This window comes from Falco cherrug, chromosome 13 (genome assembly GCF_023634085.1).
Source record: "Falco cherrug isolate bFalChe1 chromosome 13, bFalChe1.pri, whole genome shotgun sequence".
NCBI lineage: Eukaryota > Metazoa > Chordata > Aves > Falconiformes > Falconidae > Falco > Falco cherrug.
The window spans coordinates 20,316,324-20,336,996 of record NC_073709.1 but is presented as its reverse complement, the minus strand read 5'-3'; the positions used below and the strand labels follow the sequence as shown (position 1 = coordinate 20,336,996).

At 38.7% G+C, this 20,673-nt stretch overlaps 1 protein-coding gene across 11 annotated transcripts in view; it reads left to right on the top strand.

Annotated features, from left to right (window-relative positions):
* The window catches only part of PPM1B (protein phosphatase, Mg2+/Mn2+ dependent 1B), a 62,326-nt gene that overhangs the window by 9,925 nt on the left and 31,728 nt on the right, over window positions 1-20,673 (top strand). For 4 of the 11 annotated variants that reach the window (XM_055725439.1, XM_055725435.1, XM_055725432.1 and 1 more), the window contains exon 2: window positions 17,022-17,167. The gene's annotated coding sequence lies outside the window, so the exon portion shown is untranslated. Of the gene's footprint in view, window positions 1-5,954; window positions 5,972-6,597; window positions 6,712-8,563; window positions 8,913-17,021; window positions 17,168-20,673 lie in introns of those variants that run through there. The other 7 variants (XM_055725438.1, XM_055725431.1, XM_055725437.1 and 4 more) reach the window with 4 other exon arrangements.

The following is a 20,673-nucleotide window of genomic DNA, read 5'->3' as shown; positions in this document are numbered from 1 at the left end:
TGAGGCTTGTGTGTGAGGTGCAAGAAAAGTGTTGTTAGGACTCTGACATAGTGACATTGGTGTCTTGTGTCTTACATTTATATTATAGTGAACAATGTGATTTTTCACTTCTGTTTCCTGTTTGTTTTTCCTTATGCTGGATGATGTCTGCGCTTCTGTATGTTTTATCACTATATTTGAAGTGTAAGAGTGATGAAGGTTGAGCTGTTGAGAATTAATATCTAGCTTGTAACATAAAATCCAATAGGATAACTTCTCAGTTTATTAACTAGAATGCACCAAACACAGGCAATTCTGGGCCAGAGAAGAACTTCTCTACAATATTTAATGAACTCAAAATAGTAGGTGCTCTTAACTGTAACAGCTTACTATGTGGTTTTTACTATTGTTGCAGTACTGTTTGAATTTAAAGAAAAAAAGAATGCCTTTAACTTAGAAGTTGGACTTCTGGAGGGAAAGGGGTAAGGTGGTGATTTGGTGGTGGTTTTTTTTAGTTGTCAAAAAATTTTCTGATTTTTTTAACGTGAAGTGAAATGGGATTTGACTTACGGAGTCAGAGGGGAAGAAATAAAATTCCAGTATATTTCAGGATTCTTGAAATGAACTTGTGTGCTGCTGTTGCCAATTGCAGGGAATAGAATTTAACATGGTCAGAAAAATGTCACTGGGGAAAGTACTCTGAAATTGTATTTTTAAAACCCTTTAATTTATATTTGGGAAAAGTTTTCCTTGAAAGATACTGTATATTCAGATATATTTAATGACAGTGTCCTTCTCAGTCTGAAGTTTTCTGTATTTCTGAATCTGTACAGAGGGAAAGTAGGGCTCCATCTAGGAGAAGTACTAGTCACTTACTACTTGAAGTTACCTTTTTTCACTGTTTTGCTTTGTTCAGAGTTACCAGATGAAAATGTGTTTTGTATAAATAAAAATTTGGGGGTAGCAATTTGATAATTTAAGTAAGTTTTTTTTTCAAGGTCTCTTAAGGTTTGTCCAGACTTGAAACCTGGTTATGTTGTCAGTTTCACAAAGAATACAAAGTTCATGTGGAAAACTTATTAATATGTCTCTCCATATTGTTTCTTCCTCTGTGTCTTGTTTGTTTATTGAAGCACTGATTAAAAGAGAAGCAGACAAAGTAGTACAAAGCAGACATGACAGCTTATATCCATCATGAATGGTCAGATTTGTGCCCGAAACATTTCTAAAATAATGGTCCTGGAACACTGTATTGGAATCTCCATCATACTTTTCTGCTATTTAACTTTTTTAGTAATCACCTCAAGATACTGTGCAGTACAGAAAGAACCAGTGAACCCGGACTACCTGTGAGCACTTTCTTCTGTACAGTTACTTTGTTCCAGTTTCAGAACTGTTGATTCTTTCTTAGTGTTTCTCCTCTCCTTTCCTTGGTTCAAAGTCTGATACTGTTACTGCAGGAGAGAAACTGAAATGAGACAGGAGAGGAAATGAAAAGTAGTGTTCTTGAAGAGAGCTACAATTCTTTCTAAAGAATTGCAGTCATAAATTTGCTGAGAATTTAAGCTAATCCAGAGAACACTTGAGTAGGCAGAGCTCATAGAGAAGTGTTCTTCCTTATTCTCTTATCACGGGGTTCTGTTTTCTGTTCATTCATCTATTCATCATGTGAAAGATTTTTATCAACAGATAAGCAACCTTTTATTAACAAGTTCTGCTGTCTGCCACTAGCCTACTGGAATTATTTGCCTTTCAGAGGTATCGTGACTCTCTGATACTGGTACGGGTAAAAACCAACAAGTATAAATTCACCGCTGGCACCTGTATTGCTTAGTGAAATGGGGAGGACTGCTTTAGTCTTCTGTCTCTCTCATTATTTTTGTTGATGTGTGGTTTCTTTGAGCTCGTTTTCTCCTCCTGTTGTGTCTCTTTTTTGACAAGGGTTGAGAGTGAATTGGAGAAATTTAGTCTATAGCGCTTTTTCCTGAACTGTGTAAAAGTTGTGGGTTTTTTTTCACCCTGAACTGTGTAAAAAGTCCTGCAGACAGTGGAAAACCTAGTGCATGACATGATCTATTCTTATGATGGATTTAAGGTGTTATGGAATTGGTAGACTTGCATCACTGTTGCTGAGGAAGCAAAGATTACTACAAGGTCTTCGGGTGACTGAAAGGATGTACTTGGACTAAACTGTCATGTTCAGAGAAGGAAAGGAAAGCTAGAGTGGACTGATGTGACCCAGAATAACTTTTTCATTAAGAGGGGAAAAAGCAGTAAAGCTTGTTTAGTTCAACTGCCAAAGTGTAGTGCCTTAAAAAACCTAGACAGGACAAAGGTAAACCAAGCACAGTTAAAGAAGTAGCTAGCATATAATTCAGTTGAAACTAAGCTTTTAATTCTGAATTTCTTCTATATTGATTTCTAGTCATTAAATCTTATGCTACCTCAGTGAGAGTGCTGGGCACTAGGTATATCTGTTTTCTTTGTCAGCTGGACACTGTTGTTGTTTCTTCACAGATGTTACATCAATTGTTTTTAAACATCTTGGAAGCTGGCTGAAAGTACGCAATATAGGTTTGTGTTTGTCTCATCACTGCAGGGAGTTCATTCCCTCTACCCAAACTGCTTCCTGCTACATGCTGTCTAGTTGGTGAACATCTGGTATTCCTCTTTTTAGTTAAAGGTCCTTAGAATCATTTGGTTTTTCCACCACTCTTCCGTGTTGATACAGTACAGAAAAGAGAGTTCTTGTTAGGCCTCTGCGTGCACTCAGGCATTTGGTTCTGGAACCCACTCATAGTCTTGACTTTCATTAAGAAAGAGCTGCTTACATAATTACCTAAGTATGTTAGTGCTGCTGTGTTTCTGCAGTCTTCTGCCTCTGACCATGGGCTCCTTTTCCTTCTCATGCTGATACTTGATTGCCTCTGCTGTCCTGCTGTATGTTGGGGTATCTCTTGCTAATTTCCCTGTAGTTTAGCTGCTTGAATCAGCTTGCTACATGAGGATGTGATAGCAACTACTGATGCAAAAGTTGGAGTAGAAAGTACACATGGCAGGAAGCGGGCTTACAGCAGTTGTTGGTTTAGCTTAGCCTAATTTTTTTAAGACTGCACCCTGAGATGTCTCGAAGGAGGTTCTTTTTTTTAAGTTGTAGTTATTAACATCGGTTAATACTGATGGTCTGGATACCTGGTGACCTATCTTGCAAGTGGAGGTCCTAAATTTACTTGGAATTACTGCTGATGAAGAGAAGACCACACTGAAAGTCACATAACTGACTTGTTATGTGTTAGCAGTGTCACCAGCTATGTTGCAATCGTAAAGTAAAAACATGCAGTTACATTACAACCTCTATTATAACTAAATTAAAAATGCCCATCTCCTCTTTTGGATTTCCCCCGAATGTGTAGCCTGCTACAGATGTTGATATGACTCCCTTCACAGCAGTCATTCTGGTTTAATTAAATCTCACCACTTACTGACAAGAATATCTTTATTCTGTAGGCACATGAGAATACAACAGAGTTGGCATTGGTCACTGCTGAATGTGGAGCTGCAATATATCTACTCCCTGCCTTAAGCATAAGTTTTGGGGAACTGTGAAGTGACTGAAGTATTTTGGGTGAAATATGAGTAATCTTATCACTGGTAGAGGCTAGAGTTTACAGTTGTTTGTCAGGCACTGACTGTTTTCTGTGTCCAGGAGTTCCTGAATTTTTTTAAAGTTCAGAGGTCTCAGTGAAGTGAATATTCTTTCAATAAAGTCCAAGAGAAATTCAAATAATCTGAAAAGATATAAGCAATCTGAATCTCAGAAATTCTTTCTAATATGCATAATGATGCATAATGAAACATACTTAAATTTTGTTGAGCACTTGCTATTCTTTTCAACTCCTTTCTTCTTCCCTTTCTCAGCCACCAGTTTCTATAACAAATTTTAGGTAGTTATGAACACCAATTTTTTCCTTTTATAACGTCTGCTATTACTTGTTGCCAGATACTTTGGAAATTAGCCAGAAACTCAGTTGCATGATGGCTCCGTTCACTTGTTAAGACCTGCTTATTTTTATGCACAGAGCTCTTACATTGAGGTTTTGGGACACTCGAATTTTGCAAATTGTTAAAGCCTAGAGATGGTTCATGTTTACTGTTTCAGGCATCCTAGCTATTTTACGTGATAAAGAAAACTTTCTATTTCACTTGATAGAAACATGGAATACTGCTTTACTTGGGTAGCACTAACAGTAATTTTTTTATATCAACCTGTAGCAAAACATTTCTGAGCCTTGAAGAAGGTGGCTAGAAATAGTCAGCATGGCTTCACCAAGGGTCAGTCATGCTGGGCCAGCGTGACTGCCTTCTGTCAAATGACCAGGTTTTCAGCTGTGGGGAGAGCAGTGGATGTTTTTTTTTTTACTTTGACCTTAGCAAGGCTTTTTACAGTGTCCCACAGCATACTCCTGTTTACAGTCTGAATGGGAGGATGACTAGGCACGTGAAAACTGGTTGAAGAGTCATTTCGAAGGGTGGCTGATGGTTCATGCTCTGCCTGGACAGCAGTTACAGCTGGAGCTCCTCAAGGGTGTGCTGTGACCTACTTTTCTTTTTAATGTCGTTATCTGTGAGGAGGAGGTGGAATGCACCTTGGTCAGGTTTGTGGTAGACCCAGAACTGGGTGGCTCAGAGGCAGGATGGCCATCTTGAAGTACTTGGAAATACTAGAGGAGTGTGCCTGTTCAAATCTTAATGCAGTCCGACAAGGGTACGTGCCAAGGCCTGCTTCCAGCATCAGTAACCCTCCTGCAGTGCTGCAGACTGGTTGGGTTGTAGCTTTACTGAGCAGGACCAGGTTCTGGTGAACAGTAGGATAAATACAAGTCAGCAGTTTACCCTGGAAGTGACTAAAATGTTTTTTTATTCCCCTTTAGCTGGCATTTGTTCTAGGTGTTCCCAGACTGCGTCTGTGATATTCTGTGCAGTTTTGCTCCTGTTCTCCCTACCCCAAACAAGAACAACATCAATAAACTTTGGGCCAGTCTGCCAAGGTGATCAGGGGGCTGGACTATGTGACCTGTGAGGGGATGCTGAGAGCTTTTTGTAGCCGCCTTTATCCTGGAGAAGAGGTGCTTAGGAGGGGACCTAGTAGCAATGATCTGGTATATACAAGGATGAATACCAAGAAGATAGAGCCAGTCTCTTTATTGAGGTGTCCAGTGGGAAAAAAGAGACAGTGATCATAAATTGAGATGGGTGGGTATATGTTGAAAAATTTTACTGTAAGGGTGATTTTTAAGAGATTATACGAGGTAACCTGTAAGCCTCTGTGGAGGTTTTCAAGACCTGAGTGGCTAAAGCCCAAAGCACCTGGGACTGAGTTCAGTGTTGACTATGCTTTGAATTTAAACTAGATGACCCTCTAGGTCCCCTCTACTCTGAGTCATTAGCCAAAGTAATCAATACATCTTGTTTTATTTGGAAACTTCATTCCTTGTGCAAGTGGCGTTTCTTTCTAGTGCTTCTACATGAAATAGCTTGAACATAATCAGTTACTTTCATTGACTATCTTTGGTACTATGTATTAGTTACTTGAAATCTACCTATTCGGTAAGCATGGAATAAGCAGGATAGATTCACTGAATAAGCTCATTTAATCTAAGAAAGACAGGAAAAATACTCTTTCTCGGTGTTGAAAAATAAATTTTAGAACTTTATAGTGACCAATATGTCTTGTTTCTCACTTGCCGTCCACCCATTATTCTGAACCTTGTGGTAAACTAAAACAGTTTGTGGAGCATTTGTTGTTGGAAGTTACTGGGGGCAAGATAGATACAGGAAAAGGAAAATAATTTTTTTCTGAAACTGGTTCACTTCCCTCTTTGCCCAGGCCTATGAAAAGAAACTGTCGTCCTAGATGCTATGTGAAGACATCTCAAAACCAGAAGGCTTTAGGCAGATTCATGCCACAGAAATTACATACTGGTGTCCCTAGGTACTGTGGGTGTAACTGTGATAGCCCTTCTCCTTAGTGAATGTGTGTTTCTGCTTTTGCTTTGAAAGATATCTGCAGTGGCTTGTAACAGGCTTCTCTGTCACGGTTTCTGTGCTTTGGAGTAAGTGAATCTCAACTTCTAGTCTTTTTCCTTTGACTCCAGAATCAGAATATATTCTTGTAAACAGCTGCATTAGGGTGCTAGATTTTTCCATCCTCTCTACGCTTAATCATGCATGTGTACACGTTAAGTGTATGCAGGCGCTCTCTGTCACGTGGTTGTACATATTCCTGGTTTGGAAATGGATTTGTTTACACAGTGTCTATAAAAGTGGTATGTATTGACAGTAGGAGGGTTTTTTTGGCAAGTATTGGCCTTTGAATAGTGTAGCTTAGGTCACTTAAGACTTTCACCTCTTAACAAGCTAAAGGCATTCACATGATCTTTTGCTGCATCACCTTAGACAAGTAGGAACTTCTTGACTAACTTGGCCACTTCCAGCAGTTCATTTATTTAGTTCCAGTCTAGAAGATGCTAGTAAGCAATTCTTGAGCTATAGATGCTGTTGAATATTGTGTTGAACTAGGAGAGAAATCGGTCAATTCTTCCATCTTACTGCTTTCAGACTTGCAGGCTCTTCTGCTTTATTCACCCCTAATATACAAGGAAGAGTCTCTAAAGTGAATCTGTCAGAAGGACAAAGATCTGGAAGAAATTTGACTTTTGTACTACGTTCAAGGTAAGACTTTCAAAATTGTCTGTGATCAGATGACAAAAAGCATGAATACTGAGGCTTGCAAAATGGTGCTGTTTCTGAGTTCCTGGCTTCTTGCATATTATACTTTCCTGCAGAATTTTATGAATATTCAAGTATTAAATACTTCTGCATAATTCTGTGGAAATACACTAATTATCAGAGGCATATAAGCTAGCTCTGGCTGTGTTCTTGTAACTAATATTTACTATGCGAAGCTGTCTTTTGGGTAGCATAGGTGTTCTAAAACTGATACACTAAGATGCATGATATAAAATGGAATGTCTTACTAAAGCGGCAGTGTCTTAGTCTTTTTTTGGTTTACTTTAAGGTCCTGTGCTGAGCTTTAATTTCTCTGTGAATGCAATATTCTAGTTCTTGAGTGACACTTCCAGTCAATTTCAAAATATCAGGAAATAATTGGGATTCAGAGGACAGGTTTGCTGTGTTTTGGAAGGAATGATAGATGGATTTCTTTCAATAAAGCCATAGCTTCAAGAAGGTATACGGTTGTCATCTGTCTGCAAGTTAGAGCAGCAGTCGGGTGGTAGGAGCCATTAACATCATTCAACAGAGTGATGCTATTGCCTTCAGCTTCCATGCACAGTTTAACAAAATGTTTAATAATTCTCGTTCTGTCATTCCCACACCAGTCCCAGGGAACAGTGGATATTATAATAAAGGACTAGGAGGATAAAATCTGTAGCAGAGTGGAATTTCCTCCAGAGGGGTAAGTCTTGGGAAGAATGTTGATGGACTGTCCTGTTGACTGATCGAGCATCATGTTCATGGCACTCAAAGGGAGGGACTGAAGTATGGGTGAGAAGAATGGAGAGGCACATGGCTATCCCTTGCAGAGACAGTAGTTTTTGTAAGAAGGGGAATACAAGGCCATGGTGTCCAGCCATAGAACAAGTGCTGGAAACACATGGAGTCTCTCAGAAGGATGTGGGAGATATTTTGGGGACTGGAAGGTACAAGTAGCACTCAATGTAGACAGCTGGTTGCCTAATGCTAGCTCTTCAGTTTTGGGGTGTGTGGAAACCTACTAAAATTGGCACTCACTGTGATGAATTCAGCACCTTTTTGAAGGCTCAGATCAGCAGTCTTCTATCCATGTCCCTATTTCTAATTTGTTGTGACTGTGGTGGTTCTTTTATGGAATAGGTTTTAGTGAATTACCTGGGTAATCCCCTAGCTTAATGCCTACTTCTCTCAGTTCTGCAAAAGCCTGAATACTTAAGGGTATTCCTTTGTGTGCCTTGATACTAGTTTTTATGGATACCTAGTTTAAGTCAGATGATTTGTTAAACCTAGTATAGAATACATGCAGGTTAAGCTTTACATGTACTGGAGTGCTAAGGCTGAGGTGTCAGCTCTGAAAGATAGTAACGGTTTTAAAATATCTTGATGTGCCACCTCTGTAAATGGGATGACAGAGTAGGGTGTCTGCCCCTTTGTTACAGCTAATGTGGTTTTTTATGAGTCTTTGTGCCAAGATGTTCCCATCACCATTCAGCCCAACAGGGGCATGTCTTACAGGAGCAGTAATCTTTGGCAGAGCTGGAGATGGTATCTTAATCTGTGTTATCCAAACTTGCCTGCAGCTGATGTCTGACCTGATGAGTAGCATAAAATGAATGTTGAATTATTAACATGCCTGCTTCCCGGAATCCTTTTTGCTGTCAAGCCTGTGTGGACCTATCATTACTGCATTGACTGCCTGTAATGCCCTTAAGCATCCTCTCTAATGTTGATTTCTTGAAAACTGGCATGGTCGTCTTGCATGTTAGTTTTAACATTCTTATTGACAAAATTGCCCTTTGAATTTTTGCAGGTATAGTTCGACACACATTGATACTTGCATAGTGGCAAAATTAAAACAGTTATAACTCAATAGATGTGTCTGAAACTTCAGCATTGAAATACATATCGCAAATCAAGAAGAGTTTAAATTGTATTGATTGAAAGTGAGTCCAAGTGATTTATTGTGAAACTGAAGTTGCAGTACTAATTGAACAAAACTTTGAGTATTTAAGCTTGCAAGTTGCCAAATAGCTGCTTCTTGCCAAGTACTCCTCTGTTTAGATGACAAGTGAAGCAGTTCATATAGCCTCAATGCAGACACCTGAAAAAGATTCCATGTGTCCAGGCAACGATACTGGAGCCTGCTGCCAGAAAAAAAGGTAATGGAAATTTGCTTCACTCCAGAGTTCCTAGAATAGTAATTTTTTTAATTAGACTTCAGACGTTTTCTTAAAAAGTTTCTCTAGCCTGATGGAGAAGTAGAGCATGCTATAAAAGTGCAGGGGGTAATACTGTGTTCTCTGAAGTAGTGTGACAAGCCATCTGTGATTGGAAATCTAAATTTCTGTACCACACTGTGGATTGATTGTTATGTGTCATGTGATTACAGGTATATTGATCCTGTTATGGTATGGGAGTATATAATTTCATATCACGTAGGATCTGCTACATCTCTTAAGCGTTTGTTTATAACTGCATTTCTGAGTGTTGATTCTCTTCATACTAATTGCAATGCTGTTAGTGAAGTAACTTTGCTAGTAGATAGAAAAAAATTCTTAACATTGAAGAGACTAAGAAAAAAAATGTTCTGAAACTGAAGTGTAAAAATAACTATGTATTTTAACAATTTCTATTTGGAGCCTTCAATTCCTGTATTATTTAAGTTAGTTGTTTTGGAAGATGGTGTGTGTGTAGGCTGTTAGTTGACGTAAGATTCTTGAATTATCTCCTTCCAAGTGGTCCTTCGCAGTAAACATTAAAATGCCTATAGCACAGTAAGTGTTAATATTTGGCAGCTTATAGTACTGGTGTTCTTATGTTACTAATTTGAATGTGATGGTGATTTTATTATGGTGTTGAATGACCTTTTTTTGAATTTTACTTAACTCCTTTTGTATATGAATCTAGCAAGTGGTAGCATGGCTAAAGAAGCGCACAAATAGATCCAAGTAGTTACATAGTGGCAGAGGATTTATGCCTCCTGTAACCGTCTACACATCAGCAGTGTCAGATCTTTTTTTTTAATCTGCTGTGATGGCTTGGCTTTAGTTCATTTATGGCTGAAGACTTATCCTTAGAAGATGAGGGAAGAATAAGAACTTTCTTGGAGAGAGGGGAAGTCCTTCCCCTAATCATCAGTATTATATTTAAAGAAACAAAAAAACCAATCTTGCTATCCCTTCTAAATTTGATACAGCTTGGTTTCTGCCATTGTCAGACATATGAACATTTGGGAATTCTTGCTATATTTTCTGCAGCTGGTGCTAAATGAAATACTGTAACTTTGATCTTTTTGCTTGTTTTCTGCTCCACTTTGTGGAGTTTAAATTCCTTCTGAATTTTTTTATTTACTCATGGTCCCCCTTAGGGTTGTATGTATTATACATGTAAGATAGGAAAAAATGTGATTAGTCGGCATGTATATATCGTAATGGCTTAATTCCTCACATAGACAAAATGGGATGCTGTTGTGCCTTTGAGGATCTTTTGTGGGATGTTGGCTCTGAATACCATACTGATAGACAAGTAGAAACCAGGTTTAAGCTTTTTTTTTCTGCCAGGTGCAGCAGGAATAAGAGATGTGGTATTGAGGATAAAAAACTCCTTATTGGCTTTGATGATACTAGCAAGACTTGATTGAAAAGCTGGCTTATAAATGCATTGCTAGCCACTAGGTGCTGGGGTGAGATTCTTCTCCCAGATAAAAATTAACTTTTGGGAACTCTAGCTCTTGGATGACTTAAAAATCACTGAATGCTGTTCAGAGAGGAATTACTGAGATAGCCTTCTGCAGAGAACCTGTTCTTACCCTTGGTGAGCATTTCCTACGAAAGACAATTACATTAATCCTTTGAAAACTATCAAATGTCCCGACTGTCCTACAGTTAGAGCATCTTAAAATTTCAGAGCTGTCACCTTTGCTGTCTTAGTAATGAAAGTAGACAACTATGTCAAGTTTTTTACCTCTTTGTCCTACAATGTTTTGAAGTCTGTAACAATGGAGTTTCATTATTATCCGGATGTGCATACTTGCTGCAGAGTTAACTGATCTGAAATTTCTCTGATTTTCCTGACAGCTGATTTGGTAAGAGTTCTTTATGGTCTTAAGATGTTTTCTTGAAAGGCTTATCTAAGCCCTTTCTATGGCATAATCAATAGAGAAATTTTTACTTGCAAGATTACTTCGGAATTTGAATAATACCATAGTTTGGTAACACCTTGCTCCTCTCCTGGGGAGAGGAATCACAAACTCTGTATGCTTTTTAGCACTGCTGTAGTAGGTGGAGTGGATGAGATGGTTCACTGCTTCATGAAGTGAGGGGTGCTTTAGGGGACATGCAGTTTTGGACCGGAGGACATCTGACTAGATGTGCCCTGTAATGTTATCAGATGACAGGTGTGGTGGATTCTTTCTCAGAATGTTTAACCAGTGCTCAGGCTGTGATTTCTGCTTGTCTTAAGCAGATGGATATATACAAAATCTAAGTAATCTACCTGGAATGAGTGTATTTTTTTAAAACTTTGATTTGAAGGCCAGGTGTTCACAAAGACAACAAATGGACAGATGGTTTCCAACTGACTCATTAGCTATTGCTACCTATGGGCATTCTAGCTAGTAATATGATAATAAATTTACCTCATGGGGAAACACCATGGGGATGTGCTCAAAAGACAGGTGCTTCAGTAACAGCAAACATGATCTTACATTGCCCATGCATATCACTCTGGTGCGTTTGACATGGAATTTTGAATCTCCATCAGGAAGACGAGTGTTTGCAGGCTCTGCCCTTTGCATTAAGAAAAAACAAAACACATACCCATGAGGAATATGTACACATCTTCCCCAATCTGCAGCTCGTGGATTGCCATGAAAAGCATAATGTATATCTAGAACTTAGACCATAGCCTTGATGTAAGATGTGAGAGGCTAGTTAAAACTTTTTCTGAAGAAGGGCTTGCAAGTCCTCGTAGCCACAATAAACACGTTTGTTTGAAGAAGTCCTCTGCTAGAATCCTCCTTTGTAGTTTTAATTGAGGTGTTTTGGTGGGGTTTTTTGTGAAAGGACAGTAACATAAAAATGCAATAAATTTTAATTCTTGAAGATACTCTGTTCTTAGTTGAGCTAAAGGTCAGATCACTTTCCTTTTCAGTTTTTTGTACTTACGTCATTTTTTGTATAGCATGTTAGATCACCTTTTTCTTCAGTGTTCCTGAAACTGGATGTTTGAAAAGCTGTCCAGCATAACTGGTAGAAGAGTCTTGTCTTTCCGTACTCGAGTTATGATAAGCATAACTGATCTGTTACAGGAGGACAGACGAGTAAGTGCTTGCCAGCAATCTCCCAATAGGTAAATGTAGATTGCATTTCTGTATCCTGAATTTAAGAAGGCTGGCTTCTGATATTCCTTCATCTTCTGCTTGTGTAATTCAACAGAGTTTGAGTTCCTCATCAGCTAGATGAGCAGTCAGTGCTTCAGGCATGCACTTGTACCAGTGTAACTATATAGGTCTGTTGTGCAGCCACCTAGCACAGAAACAGGAATGAGCTGTGGAGGGCAATTGCTGCTTAAACTACTTCTGCTGCCAAGACATCTGCATAGCTATAATATGAATTTAACGATCTAAAGCTTACCTAAAAGAAAATTACGGAGATTTTAGGAATTAGAGGTGCATTACGAATATGTATTAGATAGGACTGCAGGAAAAAAATTCAGAATAGCTTTCCTAAAATGTATGAAAAGCCCTCTTTCTGATGTTATAGCTTAAGTCTACCATTTGTGAGGTGATATGTAAAGGTATGGACCTAATTAGAATACTAAGTCCATACATAGTATTACCACATTTTTAGGCGAGTGTAAAATAGTGGTCTAATAGTATGTTCCTGTTGGAAGTTAGAACTGCAGACCTCAAGCTGCTGAACTAAATTTTCACCAGAATCCCAAGTAAATTTATTTCAAGGCATTTAGCTTTTTAAGAAGCCCTGGGTGTTTCTTCTAAAATGTACTAGAAAGATACCATTGCGCTTTTTACAAAACCATAATATTAGATCAACTGCTTCAAAAAGGATAAAGAACTTAAATTACTTCATGGAGTTTTTAGTTTCAAATTTCTGTTCAATCTCCCTCTTCTAACTGTTGTAATAATGAACATTTTAATGCTGCTTCCATGTTTGAAAAGGGGGCGGGGGGGTGGGGAATCCCCACACCCACACAAACACAAATCAAGGCTTTGCCCAGTCTTGGTTGATTCATGTTTTTATATAGAACCAAGAACCACTTAGCAAATGCAGAGATAATTAATTATCTGTTTATTACAGAGGAAGAACCAACTTACTCTTTAGGGTAAAAGTTGTATGTTGTCTCAAGTAATTACACAAAAATTAACTCTTTTTTTTTTTAAGTTTGGGCTTTGTCATATATGTAGACTAAGGAAGAACTACTGCATGAATTTGCAGCACGAGTAGTGCGCTCCCTTGGTATGTGCTCTTAAGTTCCCAGAAAAATCGGGTAACCTAATGAATGCCTCTCAGGAGAGGGATTTACTGTCTGTTGGGAACATGCAATTGGGAGGCTGCAGTATACTAGCTAACCTGTGGTAAGCTTGCACTATTGCTCTTTTTTCTTCTCCTTCCTGCTGTCTTTTACTTCTGCAAAATCTTTTACTATCTTTTTGTGTGAACTTTTGTGGTTTACAGTTCTGGGAGATGGTATCAGCAGTGGTGGTGTTGTGATGTTGTAAGGTCAGTTATGACACATTAGACTATAGCTCTTTCTGTTGGTGTTCAGGGAGTGGGTTGGTTGGTTTGTTTACTTGTTTTATAGCAGCAACGATTTGGTTATCCAGAGTCATAGCTGGTTGTGGAATAGAATAAATCTGGTGTTTTTTCTGGTGCTTCTCTGACCAGAGTCTGGAAATTTGCGAAGGACCAGATGTTGTAGTGGGTATTGTGTGTGTTAAACGTTAGGAGTCAGCTTGAGGTTCGCTTGCTGCCAGGGTTATTAAGTATATATTTAATCATCAGGAAGAGTAGCATTTGATGCCTATCCTTCTGTAAAATAGCATGGTAGAATTCTTTAAATTTCTGTAGGCTGAATGATTTTTTTTCATGTGCTTACGTTTGAATATTGGGTTTAGTTCTTTAACAGTGACTTACATATGATGGCTTTGGCTGCATAGTCTTTACCTGTTGCAGGAAATACTGTAAAATTAAAATTCCTTATTAGCCAGGGAATATTTAAGCTGTGCTCAATTAAAAACTATTCTGTTGTAGGGTACTGGTGTCTTAGTACTATCACTGAACTAACCTAGCCTTACCCAAATATTGTGTTTACATATTCCGAAGATCTAAGGAGCCCAAATAAAATGCTTAATACATGTTGTAATTTTGTTAAGCCTTTAATAGGAAGCATTCAGTTTTATTCTTGCAATGTAATTTATAATGAGCAATCTGGATAAGACCATTTCATTTGTGTATTGTGAGCATTTTCGGCCCACAAATTATTGGGGGCTGGATATAGTAGTTTGTTATCGCAAAGTTGTGTCATGAATCTAAGTGTCTTTCCATATGGAAAAAAAACATAGTGCAGCTTATTTGGAGAAGTAAGAGTGCTGTGCAGAAGTAAGTAGTAGTGTCCCCTCTTTGTGCAATGATCAGTGGTCTGAATTCTATGTCTTAAGGTATTCTTGTGTTTTGGGACACTGAATGCTGTATTCTTCTCTTCTGAGAATTAGTGTAGGTAGAATTTGTGTAAACAGGAGCATTATTCTGGGGAAAGATGCTCTTGGCCCAAAATATCTATCTTTGAATCTGCCCTACTGTAAGAAACCTGTTTGCAGACTAAAACTCACCCTAGTCTGAATGCTCTTACATCCCCTGTATGGGAGGGGTCAAGTCTCTTGCTTGTGGGAAGCATAATGCTTGTCTTTAGCTCTGCTTTTGTGAGTCAGCTGCTGCTGAGGGCTGCTGGAGTAGCATCAGAACTGAGGCTTTTGAGCACTTCACCATGCAAGCACTATGTACCCTCCTAGTTAATGGGATCTTCTGAAGGTGGGAGACAGTGCTTGAAGGGAGTTGTGTTCTGGTCATGCATTCTTTGTCCATGCCCTAGTCACTGGTGTATTTCAGAATAGGGAGTTAGGCTGTTTTGTACAACTTCGTGAATCTGTGCTGCTTGCGTTCTGGTTGGTTGGATTTTGTTTCCCTGAAGTTCTTGGGTGTGGAAAAAACTTTTTTTTTTTTACTGAAACTTTTTAAATTTTTGGGGAGGGCTTTTGCTATGTAGCCCAATACAATGATTTAGGATACTTGCTGCCTAGGTCTTTCAAAATACCTTCTCAGAGTTCATTAATGATTTAGTGGATGCTGGTTAAGGTATGGTTTCACAATATTCGGTGCAAATCTGAATCGGCAGCAGCTGCTGGTTCTGCATGTCTGGCATTGGTGTTTGTTGGATCATGCATTTCATAAGCTGAATCGGAGAGCTCAAGTGACGGAGGGTTTGATTCCTTGAACCCATCCATCCTGTTGTGGTGTCTAAGAAGAGAGAATATTGGGGGAAGTGCAGGGCTTGCAGCAGTGTGATGTTACAGGCATACAACTTATTGAACCCCTACAATTCTTCTTCAAACTGTAGCACAATACTCCTTCTTTTGAGCAATTTCTTGCTTATGACACTTTTTGGTAGTTGAAAAGCACTGTTTAGTGTTCAGAAGAGGCAAGACATAATGAAATGTTGTCATAACTCCATTCTTTGATCAGTGGGCTTGAAGTCAAGGTCTGCAATATGTCTCCCTTATCAATCATTCAGCTCATCAGAATGCCGTAATCAGTTTAAAACCATCAGTGTTGCAAAAAGGCTTGTATTTCCCTCGTGCCCTGGACAGAGCTGGCTGTTATGCAGAGTTCTTCTTGCAATAGTTCCTTCTACCAGTGTACTGTCATGGTAACTTTTGTAAGATGCAGTGGTTCTTAAGATTAAATGTGTAGTCCCTGATCCATGAAGGAATTTGGGTATTTGCATCCTGTTCAAAACAATGGGTAGATGCCTAAATGCTTTTGTAGACACATAGAGCTGAATTGCTAGTTATCTGCTACTTTTACATTTTAAGCTGAATTTATGGTTATTTTTGGAGAAACTACTTTTAAAGAAACAATTATTCTTATTTCAGAGGAGCTGAAATTCTTTTGCAGCTGAAGGTTATTGATTTTGTTCTAAACTCTTGTGCGTTTTTACGTCTAAGCCAGCAGAATAAAGAGTTTACAAATTACACATGCTACACATAGTGGGTTTAAGTCTTGTCAAATGCTCAAGGATTTGTACTCTGTCATTTGAGCAGGTGAATAAAAGTAAGCAAATAGGGCCATTATACTAGCAGGCATGCAAAAGCTATTCTGTTACTGAATTTAGGGACTTGAATACCAGGTAATAGGCTAAATGACTTTTTAAGTGCTTGTGGTTTAACCCCAGCTTGCAACTAAGCACCACTTAGACACTTGCTGGCTTCTCACCACCCCCATCCCCCCACCCCTGTCCCCACAGTGGGACACGGGAGAGAACCAGAAGAGTAAAAGTGAGAAAACTCACGAGCTGAGATAAGGACAGTTTAATGGGACAGAAAAGGGGGGGGGATAATGATAAAATAATTTGAATATACAAAATAACTGATGTACAATGAAGTACTTGGCACTTGCAAAACAATGCCCAGCCAGTTCCTGAGCAGTGGCACCCAGATAGCTTTTCCCCCAGTTTGTGCTGAGCACGATATCATGTGGTATGGAATATCCCTTTGGTCAGTTCGGGTCAGCTGTCCTGGCTGTGTCCCCTCCCAATGTCTTCTGCTCCTCCAGCCCCCTCACTGGCAGGGCATGAGAAGCTGAAAAGTCTTTGACTTAGTATAAACACTAATTGGCAAGGACTAAAAATATCGGTGTGTTATCAACATCATTCTCATAGTACAAATCCAAAACATAATGCTATACCAGCTACTAGGAAGAAAATTAACTCTATCCCAGCCAAAACTAGGAAACTGCTAGTCTGTGCTGGTGAAGGAAATAGGGTGTGTGTGTGTGGAATTATAATCTGATGCTTTGTTAACATGAATCTTTAGTATCCTGTTTTGAGAGTGTACTGAAAGGTCTTTTGATGTCCACACGTAGCTTTAGTTCAAGCATTTCTATTTAGGAAGAAGTTGTATTCGTGAAAAAAATCATGTACAAATCTGTTGTAAACTATCAAGTAAGCTAACTACTTTCTTTCCTCCTTTCTAGGAAGTACCAAAATAAAGCAGATGTTGTGTCCTGGACTGTTATCTCAAGGTTTTGCAAGTCATTCTGTGATGTGCTTCTTGGCCGCAGGAATGTAAACTAATTCTTTCAGCACTGAACTAGAACCTTTGACAAGGTTGCAATTACAGGTAAGAACAAATTCTGCCACTTGAAAAATCATGGGAAGATATAATCACTTTGACTGTTTTAACTTGCAATTTGTAATTGACCAAGAATTTAAGAGAAATTTCATAACAGGTTTGATAAAAGGGTGTATTTTCTTCTTTAAATTTATTTGAACTTTGCATAATTCATTTTTAATAGGGAGGAAATGTAACAAAGTGTAGCTTCTCTCTGCTACAGTACAAAGCACTGTTGGTGTTGAAAAATTACTTGTCATTTATTTGTGTGCTGACTTAGATTGTGAGGAAGGTATTTTCTAACACAAAACTGCACAGTGTCAGTCAGTAAAAGCCAATGAAGTGTTTTGCCACTGTGTTGAGATCCGCTTACTGTCTGCATGTGGCTTTTTTCCCCTCAAGGTCGCTGTTTCCTTAAATGCTCTAATGGCAGCTTTACTGCTTAAGTTGACTTTTTTAATCAGTTACAGAAAATCTCTCCATTTTTGTTACAAGTCCATTGTATCTGCAACTCTTCAATGCCCTTTTCAAGGGTAGATTGGCTTCTTCCAGGTCAGGGAAGATGTTCTGCCTGCTGCTTTTCTATTGTAACTACCATAATCATCTGAAAATGATGGTGATAACTCTTGTCCTGCTACTCAATCACTATATTCTAAACTCACCTGTAGGGAACTAAGTCAATGTCCTTTTACTCTGACTTTTTTAACAAAAAAAAGATAAAGTCAATGCTACAGAGCTATATTAATTAAGAAAAAAAGCACATACCACCACAAATACTTGCTGCAGAGACTGTGTATTTTAATTTGTATGTTTCTGAAAAAAATATTTCAGTCTTTAAACGGGGGATATGTGTTTTGAAGACTATCAATGAAATGGTTTCATTGCATATGCTGAATCTGCAGTTACGATTAAGTTAAGGCTTTCAGTCTTGATTTTACTTTGGTATCTTTGATGAGAAGAGTTGCTTGCCTTAGGCTGCACTTGTCAATAGTGGCAGGACAAGAGTCTGGACTGTTTGAATCAAGCAGTCTGATGTCTTGCTGTGAAGCTGGATGGTGCATAGGTCAGTGACAGATTTCTGCCAAGGAGGGTGGCATCGATGGTTCTGCTGCTACAGTGTTTTGGGTTTTTTCTGTTACTGTTGTCTTGATTTGAATGTCAGTACTAATTTGCAGCAATGTAACAGGTCGAAAAAAAGGCACAACTCTTATTATTATTCTGTGAGAGTCATAGACTAATCTATGTTGAAATGGACTTCTAGCATTCATCTAGCCTAACCCTTGTGTCTGACTTCCTCAGGTTTCTGTGTGAATCAACAAGTCACCCCTCAATTATGTAAATAAATGGTTTGGTGTTTTACTGTGGTTTTGTAGACCTGCTGCAGAACACTTACTCTGGTCTTTCAGACCTGTTTAGGAACAAGTTATTGATGATATGAATTGGTGATTCATTGCTGCTGTTTTCTCATGAAAATGTGTTTGAAGCTTTTAGTAAACAAACACTGAAAAAGGTAAAAAAAGTTTTCTTAAATGCTAAAATTTAGAATAAAGGAGAAATAATTTTTAGTGACATACTGCTTCATGCTAATCAGTAAAATATTCAGTTTTAGTACCAGTAGTATATTGGCTAAACATTTGTTCTCTTCCTTCAAAATCTTAGGTGCTATTTCTTTAATAAAAACCCACCCGGTGGTGGTTTGATTGAAAAGAAGCAGACTAATTCAAAATAGTTGGTCTTTATTGAATTTAGAGAACAAAAAAAAAATGATTCTGCATAGAAATAATTATAAACTTCATTAGGGGAGGATCACTTTTGTACTATGTCAATGTTTTGTAATATCAAAGTGCAGTACGTGCATCTGTTTTCAACAGCCCAGTAAAGGAGTGAGAAACATGCTTGTTAGCTACAGGAAGCATGAGCGGATGCAGGCAAACAAAAGGAATTTCAGTTAATATCATGGGATATAAATCTCGTCATAGTATGGTCAGTAGGGATAAACAAAAGTACAGTGCAGTCTTCCGGGTGGTATAATAAAGCCACACTGGGTTGCAGAGTTTGAGTTAAGGACAATATGTGACTTCAGGGCTTATTAGCCTGAACAGGTAATACCTGGTTTGACCAAGTAGGCCCATTTCACTCAGGTGCCAGTGCAGCAAACTCTTACTCCAAGAACGTAGTACAAGAGCATAAACACTGGTTTACGTAGAGCTATCTTGGCTCTTGGAGACTTCAGCCTTCATTCTGTTCCCATCAAGGTGCTAGAAGCAATAATATAAAGAAAGGCTGAAGTTCTTACCTGGAAGACTAAAATGAGTAACATTAGAGACATCGACTACAGTAGAGTGTTTTTTACTGAGAATGATGCTGCATTCCTCTTCAGTTCAGTCCCTAGTGCCATTGCAGTGCCACTGTGAATTAAGGGCTGTTGGCCATCGGAAGTCACACTGGCAAGCACAGAATTATGTGTAGCTAACTAGGAACCACACTGCATTTTTTTTTTTTTTTAAGCTTTCATTTGGCCACAAAACCATGTGAAGCTGACTTCTGTGACTTAAGCTAGAGCGAAGCTACATGATAAAAGCCTGGTGACTTTAAATGCATCAGCCTGGGCACCGATGGCTTTGTTCTATATGCTATGATTGCAAAGCTAGATTCAGAGTCTGCTTCCATGTTTTGTGAAATTCATCTTGAGTATCTTGGGTATGATCTCTCACTTTGTACCTACCAAACTGCATTCCAGAAAAATAAGAAACCACAGCATTGAAGTGTGCAGTTTGTCCATGAGACGCAGACGGGTGGTTGCCATATAAGCTGAGCTTGAAGATCTGTAGTTGCCTAGCTTTATCCATGTTTTAATAAAGCACAAGAAAGCAGAATATAAAAACCTCTGAAAAGACCATGAGTGCATGTTATTCTGGTGTTAACAACATGGCTAAAAAGGCTATATCTCTTAACCTAGTTCCTGGTGCTCCTTTCTATTTTTCCCCCACTGTCTTCTGTTGAAGGTTACTACCCCCTTGGATCTGCTGTCTAAGCTGCTGGCTTCTAAGATCAGTGCAGCTGAAGTCACAGAGTTTCAAAATACTAAAGCTAACTTTGCACCTCTTCAGTGAAACAGTTCAAAATGAAAGGGCAAAACCGTCTCAGCCAGCAGTTCTGAGAGAGGGAAAAAAAGAAAAAAAAAAAAAAAATTGCTGGCACAATGTAGTGGTGAGTAGCTGAGGCAGAGCAAAAGCAGTAATGTTTTCAAGTATTGCCACTGACATTGAAAATAGATGTGAATCCACAGTGTTAAATTACGCCTGTACCTCCAGACCAGTTTAAAGCAGCTGAAGCACATTCTGACATCTCTTTCATCTCCTTTTTAACTTACTGGTTTAAAAGTAGTGTGGTGGTGGGATGTTATGTGTTTTGGGTGGGTTTTTTTTTTTTTGTTTCTTTCCCCCAACTTGTTGTAATAGAGGTGCAGAAATTAATTTCAAAGTTACAGTGGCAGCTCCTAGGCACTTACTCTA